The following is a 13,432-nucleotide window of genomic DNA, read 5'->3' as shown; positions in this document are numbered from 1 at the left end:
AAAATGGACCATCTATCATAGAGTCTTAGAGAAAGTGAAGGCATGGGGGAAAGGGTTTAGAGCACTTTTCATTAAGGCTTCTGCAGCTACAGGGATCATGAGTCTAAACAATAGCCTCTGCACCAAAAGTGTTTTCACGAGGAATAGAAAGACACACTCCATGTTTGTTCTCTCTTGGATACTTTCATTTTCCATGCAAGATATAAAATGTCATTTACTTTATCTGTTTACCTGCTTGTCATTTAAGCCCTTGCTCTCGGGCCAAAGACATTGAATGAAATAGAATGTTCTTGAAAATATAGAGTGCTGCTATACGCTGTGTGCCCTCAACTTTGAATCTTTTGGAAAGTTTCAGGTAATTATTGTCTCAGTTCCCATGGAATAACACTTTGTCAGATAAATTATGAAGTTATCTTGATGTATGCAATAGGATAAGAGTTTCAGATAAAGGATGGATTGATGTCTTCCTTTAAAAATTATCTGTCTTTTTTTATGTATCAAAAGTACTAGGTTAGATCAGTACTTTGTACAGTTGAGTACTCGTACTGGTATCTGTCTGAAAAAGTGGTAATGAACATCCCTAATTTTAATGTGTGTAGGTAATATACTATACAAATCACAATATGCAAGTTTTAAAAGATACTGCAAATGATTTACACTTTAACGAACCTTATGCAAAGCAACATATGTGAAGTTTTTTCTGGTGCAGAGGTCAGATGGCATAACAAGATTCCGCTGTCATTATGTTACAAGCTACTTGGATTCTATCTGACTGAAAAATAATCTCTGTGTGATTACCCGGAGTTGTGTAATAGGTATATTCAATAGTTAAGTGCCTATATTTTTTCAGGTCATCGCAATGGCATCGCAAGTTTTTACTCATTCATCAAAGGCGCGGATGAGAACGCACCAAAAGTCAACCACTAAGTTCAGCGTCAATTTGGTTTGAACACATTACCCATGTTGTCACGCTGTTTACATGTCAACCGGGAGCCAACGTGCTACTTGGAGTGTTAAATATTTTTTGGGTGGTATTTGGTGTTAAACGTTTGACAATCACTGTTGTTTTCCAAATCAGAACATGACAAAAATATAAATTGTTATTGTTTTACAGAAACTAAAATGTCTGTATTTTCTTCAACAAACTCAACCACAGATCAGGATTGAAGGGCTTTTTACTTCCAATACGTTTAGAGCAGTGGCTCTTGATCTTGTTGATGGTACTGAACCCCATCAGTTTTCTATGTGCATTCACCAAAACCTTTTTTTATTGAAATATATAAGTTTTTTTTTCCTCCAAACTCAAGAGATAGGTAAAGGGTTTACTTGTGAACAAAAGGCACAGGGAGAGTAGCCTTTTCATCCCCATTTCCATTCGGCTTCAGGAAATGTTCCTTAAAGTTTGCTAGATAGCTAGTTGTACTAGACTAGAATTGCTCAACTTCGCATTACAAATCATGCACTTGGGACGCCCTAACTCTAATCAGTCAACTTAACTATGCATTTATAGTACTTTAGACAACCACTGCTTATTTTTTAAGAAGGAACCCAGGGGCAGCAGACACAATGAAAACAACAGAGGCACCAGAATTGAACCCTGTGGAATGCCATACGTTCTGTTATATATGTTAATTTTATTGCAAATATTCGTTCAACTACTCAGCACACCAAATTTCCTACAGCACAGATATGTAATAATAAGATAATTCTCTGTTTTGAAACAAAAAGCGGAGAAAAAGAGCTTTTTGTGAAACGATGTTATTTCATGCACTCTAGTGAATTGTACACTTATTTTTGTCCATGAATGATGCCACAAACACCTAAATAGTGCTTTACTTCTGTAAAACGCTTTCACCAACAATGAAAAAGTGTTTTTAGTTTGCAAAATACGTTTATTTCCATTCAACAGTGTAACAATTTGACAAAACAATTTCGCAAACTATTTACAAATGTGTGCAGCTCTGGTACTACTTATAATTATGTGGATTTTTCAAATACAGTTTTTCTTTTTATAACGCTCTCCTGCGTGCAAGGAGAGGGACCACGATTCGCACAACAGATCAGTTTCACTTTCGCTTTGTCTGTTTCGCGTGCAGACGTTACACTTTCTTGACGGCCTTTTTTTCCGGGGAATAAATAGCAAGTAGCAGACTGTACACACTCCTCCGATGAATATGCATTGGACTCGGGGCACTCTTCGTCGTCCGATTGAACGTCCGCCTGAGCATTGTGCTCCGTGTTTTCCGGTGTCAGCATCGCTCGCCCGTGAACCTTTATAACGTCGTCATAGCCGCCGCGTCAGCGCTTCCAACTTCGGCGTCAACCTCGGAGTCACCATCATCATCGATGATGATCATCGTCGTCATCAATGTGCTCTTTATTGTTGGTCGATGTCTTTGAAAAAAACGGCTCGACCGTGAGCTGCTTGCAAGCGGCCGCCATTATGGCTTCGTCAGCCAATGTCCCCTCAACACTCTAGCCCCGCCTCACGTCTTCTACTGACGCCCACCCAATCTTGTCAAACGAGAGTCATCGCTACCCTCTAGGGGCCAAAAATAGTCATTAGGCACAACAGACTTGCTGGAAACTTTCACCACAGATGCGGAAGGGTTCCCTCTACCCGTTTCAAAAAAATAAATAAATTGGATGACGTCTTTTAACGTCATTGGCGGCCCTCCGTAGGATTTTACTTGACGTCTTTTAACGTCAGTGGCAGTGAAAGAGTTAAGAACCACTGGTTTAGAGTATTACAAATTGGTACTTTTGGTGTTAAACAAAATGTGATTTGAATCCAGGAAATATTTTAACGTAATGATTTTAAATGTCATAAAGCTTTTGTTCCTATAGCATAATGAGTTGATTACGCCAAAGAGCAGCTGAAGATATTTTCCTCAATGAATTATGAAACAAATGTTGACTAATAACATCCATACTGGAGAAATGAACCGTGGAAGAACGATAACATTTGCATTTCGTATTTTGTGTGTGTCACTGCACGAAAATGTGCATGCTACTTGTATCCTCTGCGTCTCACCCTGATCCATTTCAGGTCCATTGTATTGTCAGTTTGATTTATGTGGCGCCACACTCGCATCTCCCTACAATGTCAAGCCAATGAAAAATATATGCAGCTGCTCATATAATGTGTGATGATATCTCTGCTCTGCTGAATGCCTTAAGTTGGATCTGCCTAAATAAGATGACTTCCATCCAATCCATAGAAGCAGCCATTAGTGAGACACTTTGCATGCTTGGAATGTTAATAGAATTAGTATTAGCATTTTATAGCAGCCTGTGTAGCACTAAAGAGGGGGCAACCACATTTGTTGGCTTATGCAGAGGACAATGTTAAAATGTAAGTTACATTTATGTGGAAAAAAAAAGAAGACTCTTGATGAGTGGGTGAATAAAGGTTGAAAGTGTACATCAGGTATTCGTTTCTTCAGGCAAACGAGATGCACATGCACACGTACATGCACGCACCTCCGCATTATCTCGTTTTCTTTACAGTGGATAAAAGCTATTATGGCAAGGAGACGTTTGCTTTGAAGTTACACTAAGAGGCAAAACAGATGCACCGTCAACTCCTGAAAAGCCCGACGGTCCTTTCATGTCATCTAAATCCGATTTTGATGTTCTGAATATAATAACTACAATTTGCGTGTACATTTTGAAAAAAAAGCTAATGCTGTTTTTAATGGAGATATTTTATTTATCCCATAAGAGAAATGAATATTAATATGCCAAAGAAAGCAATGTCTGTTTCCTGCGTCCTGCATGGGCTGTGACCTGTCCAGGTAATGTCATTAGACCAACTTGACTGGTTGCTTAAGTTTAGTAAGGAACAGAATGCAATCCAAAGTCAAGATACTCCATGACTGCCACTACATTTAGGTCACTGTTGTTCCACTTAACTCGTGAAGGACATGCTTTTCAAATGTTAGTTAGCTAGGATCACCAAATGTCTTCTTTTGCCCGGTCATGTCCACTTTTTTTTACATCCTGTCTGGGTGTGGATTTATCAATTCATTAATATGTACGGTTTTCATTTTTTTTCACTGGACCAATTAGCATGTGTTGAATTTGACTGCTGCTTTGCGCGACAAATGAAAGGCGGTGTGCAGTGTTGTTGACTGGTAGACCGCAGACTGATCTCAAAATGATTGCGAGGGTGTAGGGGGGAAATAGGCGGGGTGTTGTGTGTGATTGTTATTATTGTTAAAAATAAATTTGGTACTTTAAAAAAAAATAAAAATAAAAGTAGGCCTGCTTTTTATGCAACTCCCAACCTGAGCTGTATCGTTGGATCTGTGCTCTTTTAAACTGGAGGTCGTGGGCTAAATCCCCCCCTTCGCCTCTTCACCCCTTCACCGCCCCATCTTGGGGCAAAATTGTTGGAATTAGAAAAATATGTCATAAAGTAATTTATAAGTTTTATTTTGTACCCATCCAAAGTAGGCATACATCGTTGAGTACCGGTAAACTGAGTATTATTTTAGTATTTCGAGATGCCCTCTTTTTTGAAAAGAAAAAGAAAAAAGGTCAACCTATTAGACTGGAAATGCGAATGGTAAAAACAACACTAAACAACAAAGCGTGCTTCTTTTTACTATATGCCTTTACCTGCGTCCAAAACATTCAAAAACTCTTTGACATTGTAGAAATTAATTCAACATTTGTACAACCAGTCAAGAATTTCCAATGACTCCTCGAGAAGACTTGAAATCTTGCATGATTCTGAAGTGACTCAGCTGACTCGGAATATGGTTTGAAACTTGTTTAATTCACAGTTAATGCCCAAGTACTTTGATCTTGCTCTGACAAACCGTAATGGCTTTTCAGTCTGTGATCTTGCCTTCAATCTTCTTGCAGAAAAACTCCTACAGTTCCGATTTTTTGGAAATGATGTGTTTGGACTGAAGAAAATAACTGCTTTCCCATATCGGAGGAGAAATGCATTTTCAGTCTTTGATTGAATTTGAATCCTTTGATGAATGACAATGGAAGTTGTTTTTTTCCCATAGAAGTACATTGTGTGAAAGCTTACTTTTCTCGGCTGTCATACAACAAGGACTCATTTAACATAACAGCATTAATGTGAATTATTTTATCTCTGAATTCACACTATAATCATAAAAAGTAGGACCTGCCATTCCCTCAAATGGTTTGTGAGAGAGAACCTGCCACTAAACTGAAATACCAGAAAATAAAATAAATAAAAGGCTATTGTTACTACGATATGTATTTATTTGAATTACAGCATATAATATAATCCCCTTGAAATCGGGCCGTTATGCTTTTTTAACAAGTAGAAGAAGAATGTAATTGGAGGTTTACAAAGTGTTTCGACGTTTGGAGGCAATCAAAACACTCCCAATATTTGACTAGTATTAAGTGTTGGGACAGAGAATAGTAAAAGCCCAGTTGGATCAGGTCGGTCTGCATGTTAATGCTTTCTTCTAGAAGCTATGTGGGGACTTCAGTCATTAAATGCCTGCCTCTGCCAATCCACTTAGCTGAAGAGAACTTCAGTCTGCCCAAGTGGTTCCCAAGGGTTGTTAAGACAAACAGCTTGAGGCTCTTGAAACTTGTGTACAGTATTTCTTGTCAGGGATTCTTCAGTAGCCTGATTGGATCCCCTATCCGTGTTTAAACAGGGCAAAGTGAGCAGACAAAAGGTGACTTTTGTCAAATGGAAAGAATGTAAAAATAGATGACGATTATTGACTGTTGTAAGCGGAGGGTAACTTGTGTTAAATGACAATGAGCTAAAATCTCAGCTTCTGCCAGTGTTCACAAAGTACAGAGTCCTCAGTGCAGATAAATTCGAATAAATGTAAACAATGACAACTGATCCAATATGATTGGTATGTGACTGATTTGTAATTTAGTACACACTCAGTTTTTTACCGTGAATGCATGGGCTTTTTTTTTTATGCAACAAATGACACCTAACCGCTGACACGTCTGCAATTTGCCCTTCTGGCTTGAAGTGTTAATTTCACGACCAATGAATGAGTTTTAGCTGAGAAAAACCGGTATGCTAACGAAGCCTTTCTTTTCTAATGGGATGCAGATGGGTGACGAGTGAAAGAACAACCCTGAATAAATGGATGATTAGGAAAACATTTTTGAAAGCTGGTATTGCCGCACAGGTGCACTGCATGCTAACATTTTGGAGTTAATGTCTCATAACTCTACTCATATCACAGCTGCTAAAATACTTGATTTTCTTTGAAAAAGAGGACATACTGTATATAACATTTAACACAAATTTGAGCTTCACTCATAAAATCTGCTCAATTTGCAAATGTTTCAATGCTAGCTTGGTTTTGTTTCATCTTGGTCCAGCAGAGGGTTGGCTCACTGCTAAGCAATATAAAGTATTTGTGAGAGCCCCCTTCATCTTTGAGTGTGTTGACAGTGGCTCTTCTGGTCAAGATTTGCTATGCAATGCATCTTAAATGTTAAAAGGCTGCACATTCGAATCATGCGATTGTAATGCATCCCTAAAAATTACAAAGTAAAGAAGAGCTATAATTGTATTCATAAATTTTATGTCATGTGTAAATAATGGCAAAATATGCAGTGCATTGAGAGTATTTGGAACCTTTTTACACCCACTATACTATAATGGAGAGAAAAAAAAAGTTTTCAGGAATGTGTTGGGTGTGTGATGCTGTCCTTTAATTTCTCTTGACCATCTTTAAAATATTTATCCACAATGATTCGAGTTCACCTGTGTTCAATACAAATTATTACCCATGACTTGCTCCCACCTGTCTATAGTTAGTATTCACATCACGTTATGTGCCCCACATTGTGTGCCGTTCACGAGCCCATGGAATGTCGAATGGGAACGGACAAAGACGGGCCCGGAATTGAAAAGATTAAATGGAAAGGATTTCCAACGGACAAAGTCCACCTAAGTGTGTTCTGACCATTTTGATTAAGGTAAATGTCATTGTAAGATGGTAAAAATGCTTTTACCATAATGCGATCATGATATATGTGAGCTGCTAGCTCTAGCTAAAAACAGATCTGGTGGGCAAGATGTTCGATTTTGAGATCTCTCCAAATACCCTCCATTAAGGTCTCTTATTTTCCTTTCCCAACAGCCCAAATATTGAAATTATTGTTAGTGTACGAAAATAAATGATGAATCAACAATGTTGCTGTTGTTTTTGCTGTAACATGCTAGCGCTACTAGCTACCGCAGTCGGGATATGAAATAAATAATTCTTCACCTCAAACTCACAAATGATAAATGCATATAGCAACCAATAAAAGCCGAAAGTGCAGAAGACGCATGTATGTCCGTGCTTTGGGATCGAGCCATCCTACCTCAGAGCTTACGTGGTGTTGCCATCTAGTCCGGTCCGGGCAGTAACATCGGCAAATTTTTGTAATCCAATCGATTCCACCAATCAAAAGTTTCAACGTGTTCCATTGCAAAGAGTGTTGAGCTAAATCTTTCGTATACATCTTGCTTACAACAAGTAACGTTAGAGGAAGTGACATTCATCCATAACAAAAGAACATTCGGTGTAAACACAATAGAAACACAGCTGAGACTGTTGGAAAGTTGACCCACCATGAGAGGCCGACTCGCAATCTCGTGATGTCAATGAGTACTATCTATAGAAGTCCTCATAAAAGGCAAAGTTATCAGAGCAAAGATCAATCACTGTGGTTGTTTTTGTACATAACATTTAATATTGTAAGCTTTATCCCTTTCGTTAGATGTGGCCACAAATGGATAGCATTTTGTATAACTGTGAAGGTTGTTTTCCCCAATAATAACTACTATAAATATCCATGAAAACACAGAGGTTAAGCTGTGTGGCTACCTCAATTATTCTGCTGTTGCGTCTGAAATCAGGCGCTCTAACGCCTCCTCTACCTCTATTCAGACACACTCGTCTAGTCTCAGCCCCGGTCTCATTGCATTTTTTCACGTTTAATGCCTGCTGATGAGGGTTAGGGAGGACCATGGGAGGGTTGGGGCGTTAGGTTGATTTGACCTGCAGGGGTTTCCCCGTGAGCACCAAGACCTCTCCACAGGTCGATAATGCACACACTAATGGCTGTGGAGCGACTGGCCAGGAATGAGAAATAGCCCTCATCAGTTAGGGTAATGGTGTCCCTGGGCCCTCAGCCCGTTCAAGGGGAATACTGTCAGATCCGCAGGTTTTCTGTATGTACCCTTTTGTGTTAATTACAAATGGTGACAGACAATATCGTCATATCATCTGACCAACTGCACAATGTAGTCTACTGTAGGAAAAAAGTTTCTGTAGCCACACAACAAAATACCGTTTCCGATTAAAAACATGAATTCCATAGCTGTGAAGTCAAATCTAGTGTACATGAAATGAAAAATATGTCTTTTGATCTTTACTCTTATAATATTGCTGTGTTTTTGTGTGTGTGTGTGTGTTTATTTTATTTTATTAAATATGATCATTACCATACTTGCTGAGTTTACACTACAATTTTTGGTTTGCTCCATATGACCCAATTTTGGTATCATTCATGCGTATGGAAAAAAACAACACTGTAGAATTGGATATCATCATAATGGAATTAGGTATCTCCAATGTGGATAAGAATCAGATATGTGCTAATCAGGGATCACAGCAGGCAGTTAAAAAAAAATATATATATAAAAGTGGTTGGAGAGCATTTCTCTTCGTAGAGATGGAAAGGAAGAAAGAAAAGAATGTGGATATAATAATAATAATAATATATATTTTTTTCAATTAAGTTGTAGGTCACAATGTTGGAAAAAGTTTTGAAATGATTTATCTTGGTCTCATTTTTGAAGTCACAACAACCTTAAATTTGAACTGAGGTATGTACTTTTTATATCCACTGTATGTAGCAAGTTAAAGCATGAGACAGATTACCCCATAACACATCTTCTACTATCATTAAATATCTCACTTGTATTGCAATCTCCTAACTGTGTGCAGTGATGAAGTACGGATGTGTGTGCGAGCCATTTTAGCCTCAATATGTCAGTTTATCAATTTGATGAGAATTCTTCCAAGATGGGAAGAAACCAGAGTAGACCCACATACGCTAGAAAATAATTCCACCCAAATCCAGAAACTTTTAGCTTGTGAGACACAGATGTGCTATCTCCATAAATCTACTAAACAAACAGGCATTCACCTGGTTTTATTGCTTGTTCCTCACGTTTATTTTTGTGACCAAGCTCAGAGAATGGCCCAAAAATAAAAAAGGAGGAATGCATAAATGATTAAACACTTATTTTACTTTGAAGCAAAAATGAATACAATCAATACCTTTAAACTATTAGAAGAGAAAGTACATTTTGTACACCAGAGTGCAAATTGGTGGAAACAATGTCCCCGACCACCAATTCTTTTTTCCTTCGTAATAAGATTAAAATTAAGGTCAGTGCATTAAATTATTTGGATTGATGGCACTTATTTAACTTGCATTCATTTTATCAGAGTTTGTGCCTTTAATTACTCCCCCAGCATTCAATACACATTTAAATGCAATTAGTAAATAGTTTTATGTTAAATACATGGGGACATTCTATTGCAAAAAAAAAAAACATTACAACAAAATAAAATGGGCTTTTGAAGTAACAAATGATGGTCCAGTGTAGTGCAAAGAAAAACAAAGGTCAACTGGCAAAAGAAGAAAAAACTTGATTAGAAGACTGGTTTTGAGCAACGTGGATACTTTGTGAGAAACATTTATCAGAGTGGTTTTCTCTTAACAGCATCTATCATTTGTTTCTAATGAGCATGCTGGGGCAGCAGAGCCATTTTCAGAAAAAAGAAAGAAAAAGTGAGCAGCAATCAAAACTTGCATGACTGCAACGGTGCAAATTAATGTATCTGTATTGGAATGTGTGGGAGAGAGGTCAGTTTCATATCAAACAAATAAAATATTAACCAAGCTTATCCTAGAATTGGGAAAATGCTTTTGGCACTCTCTTTGATGCCCACTGAGTCAGAGCTGCTGATATGTTTTTCAGTGTTTTAAAACCCAGTTTGTGAATTTAAAGAAGAGTAGATATCTGTGCGATAGTTGTTTTAGTCTGCGTTCTATAATGTATAATATTTTTTAAATACTTATTTGTCTTTGCACCGAATGGCCTGCACTTTACTGTTTCGTTGCACTTGTTGACTATATATATATATATATATATATATATATATATATATGAAAAATTGTATGACTACTATCATGGTAATTTTAATTGGAAGTAAAATCAAGAGTCCATCTAAAAACTGGCGACAAGAACCACAAATGGAGCAACTGACAAAATGCTTATTTATTTATTTATTTTTAATCTGCATCAGGTTTACAAATTATTTAAAAAAATAAAATATCCTGCCAGCTGATCCTTTGTATAGTTTAAGATAGGTTCCTCTGCCTAGCATTCAATAGTAAAAAAATGGATTTATTTTTGGGTTGGTGTCAGCCAAAACAACTGTAGAAATGTGACTTGGTATTCTAAAATAGAACATTAATTAAACAGATAAGCATATCCTCTTTGTTGTCTCTGATGCAGCCCATTTGCAGTACCACAGCGATCTAAACCCCCCAACCGGGCGAGGAAAAAGGCAAAACCCCATTTGATGGAAAAAGAACCCTTGAGAAGGGACCACAGATGGAGGGATCCTCTTCCAGGCTAACCAGGCTCCAATGGAAGAAGAGTGGGCAACATTTAACACATAATGTGACGCTATACAATGTTAACTAGGACAACGTGGGAGTCCATTCAATAAGATGAAGCGCCGCAGAGAGACGGCATCAGGGTGGTTCCTCCTCAGGACCTGGTCCAGTCAGTCGATGCAAAATCCTCCATAACAACGCCTCGGGGAAGTGGTCCGCCTCAGATCTTGTCCTGGTCAGTCGATGCAAAATCCATGCAGCAAAAGCGTCAGATTCAGTCACTCCCACCTTGCCTCTCCTCTTCAAGCAGTAGAGGGATGGGGCACGAGAGGAAAAGCGACAGTAAAACAGGCCGACAATGCAGCGTGGATTAAGTAATTGCAAGAGTACAGTATATGCATGAAGAAGTCTTAAATCAAGGTTTAAACCATTTCGTCATGGGCATTCTAGAGTGCTGGAGTCAAATAGAGAACGCTCTAGAACCTGCATCCTTCATTTTAGCTCTAGTGACCAAAAGACTAAACAAAGGTTTCAGAAGGGAACATAAGCCACCACTAAATCGGCAAGGTAGGTAGATTTATATTTTATCAGTAACAAAGCCTTAAATTTGCCTTAAAATGTAAAACTTAAAATAGCCTTAAAATTGTACCGCAAAATGACAGACCAATGTAAGTTACATCAACTGTTTTGAACCAGAGAATGTGGACTACAGTACAGATTTTATAGATGTGGAGCTGTGGAAGCAATCCAAATTCAAAAAGCTCAAATAATCTTTACTTTCTACTCAACATCTGCCCTTGAAAAGTCAAAAAACAAAACGCACAAAAACTATGAATGAATAAAATCTGCTTACCGTCACTGTGGTACTGTAAACAAATTGATGCAGTGAGTAACCATCAAGTTTTTGTGTAAAACTGAATGAACACCTTTATTATTGTTATTATGAATGACAACACGTGCATTATTTAATACTGAAACAAAACTAAACATTCGTGTGAATCCAAGCTGGGTTTACTTTTCTTTTTACTTGAATTAAAAAGCAGTGTAATAACAGTAAATTATGTGCCACACGTCTGACCATTTCTTGAATAATATAGCTATGAAATTGGATCTGCTTCTCACACTATCATTAATAATTTTGCACTTCCTCCGCTACATTCCGTACCATTTACTTGGCAATGGATACGATTTGGCTTTTGACTAACCATCCAGTTAAAGTGCATCTACCTTGAAAAGATTACGAATGTTCTGGGATCACAATAGCTATACCAAAATGGTGGAAATGTTCTCATTTAAAGGAAGAAAAAAAAAACATACATGGTGCCTTTCAAAGTGTCCTAATTATTTGGTACCACAAAGTGCTAGAACCGCTGTGCATAGCATTCACGAGCAAAACAACGATTTACTTTTGACTTGGTGTCAACCAAAGCAACTATGCGAATATGACTTTGCAGTCTAAAATAGAACAATAATTAAACAAAGAATCTATTCGACCTTAGTCTGCAACAGCGCTCCTTTGCATTCCGTGATGCAGCTTGTTGCGCAGTAGCACAAAAACATTAGCAAGAGAAGTGACAACTGGCAGGAGGAAGCGAGGTGTTATTGATAAACTCCCACCATACATTTAATAGTGTGTAAGAGGACACCAGAAGCAGAACAAAACTTGGCTTATTATATCTAAGATAGCAAATACTTTTCATTCCTCATATGTTCCCAGACGGAGAGAATATTTTCCTCCTGTGTTACATTTTAAGGAGTTGGCATTCACAGACCACTCGCATAGTAATACACATTTCAAGCATCCATAGAAATACTTATTCAATGCACCAAAAAGCAAAGATTTGTATGTGAGCACATTGCATGGGGTACGTGGAAACATTTTATAATTAATTTGATGCACCAGATATTAACTCATTCACTGCCATTGACGGCTATAGACATCAAACATTTATTTTATCTATTTCTATTCGTTTAACATTTTTGTCCACTTTTGTTAAAAAAATATTGTACATTTAGACCAGATATAAAATTTGTGATTAATTATGAGTTAACTATTGAAGTCATCCGATTAATTACAATAAAATAATAATAATCGCCTGACGCCCTAATTTTAATAATCTGTTATTTTTTTGAAAAAACATAATTTTAAAAACGAAAAGAAAAGATTATTAAAAATTAGTTTTTTGAAAAAAAATTATTTTAAAAAAGAAAAGAAAAAAGATTATTAGAAATTAGGTCGTCAGGCGATTACATTTTTTAATTGTAATTATCAAATTACTTCAATAGTTAACTCACGGTTAATCACAAATTTTATATTTGTTCTAAATGTAGAATAACAACTTTTTTCTAGGTTTTCATACTCTTGTTAAAAGTGGAAAAAAATGTAAACTAACAGAAAAAGCCGTCAATGGCAGTGAATGAGTTAATAATGGATTCCAGCAATTGAGGGTACCATATTAGACACACGGGTACAGAGAAAAAAAAAACTTTTAAAGATTGATATTGGGGTCTGGGGGCGTATTATACACGGGATTTTACAGTAATCATTTTCTTAGGTCACAATTCCTTTTACAGTACAATTATAAAATCATATTTTACATAGTTTGGAATAATGAATAAATTCAGAGCAACACATAGTATCTTACAATAAAGTCAATCATGGCGCTAAATTAGACAGAGTAAATTATTCCTGTGGGCTTTTGAATGATTTGGTAATATAAATCTTTTAATCCATGAAACACTCTGATGGCGTAGTGGTCCATTCGCTTGA

The 13,432-nt window shown here is 37.1% G+C and overlaps 1 long non-coding RNA gene across 1 annotated transcript in view; it reads left to right on the top strand.

Moving 5' to 3' along the window:
• The window catches only part of LOC144050634 (uncharacterized), a 36,453-nt gene extending 23,648 nt beyond the window's left edge, over window positions 1-12,805 (top strand). The window contains exon 3 of the long non-coding RNA XR_013293891.1: window positions 10,559-12,805. This is a non-coding gene — a long non-coding RNA (uncharacterized LOC144050634). The remainder of the gene's footprint in view (window positions 1-10,558) is intronic.
• Window positions 12,806-13,432: the final 627 nt, after the last annotated feature.

This window comes from Vanacampus margaritifer, chromosome 4, assembly GCF_051991255.1.
Source record: "Vanacampus margaritifer isolate UIUO_Vmar chromosome 4, RoL_Vmar_1.0, whole genome shotgun sequence".
NCBI lineage: Eukaryota > Metazoa > Chordata > Actinopteri > Syngnathiformes > Syngnathidae > Vanacampus > Vanacampus margaritifer.
This window is presented reverse-complemented; position numbering and strand designations above follow the sequence as displayed.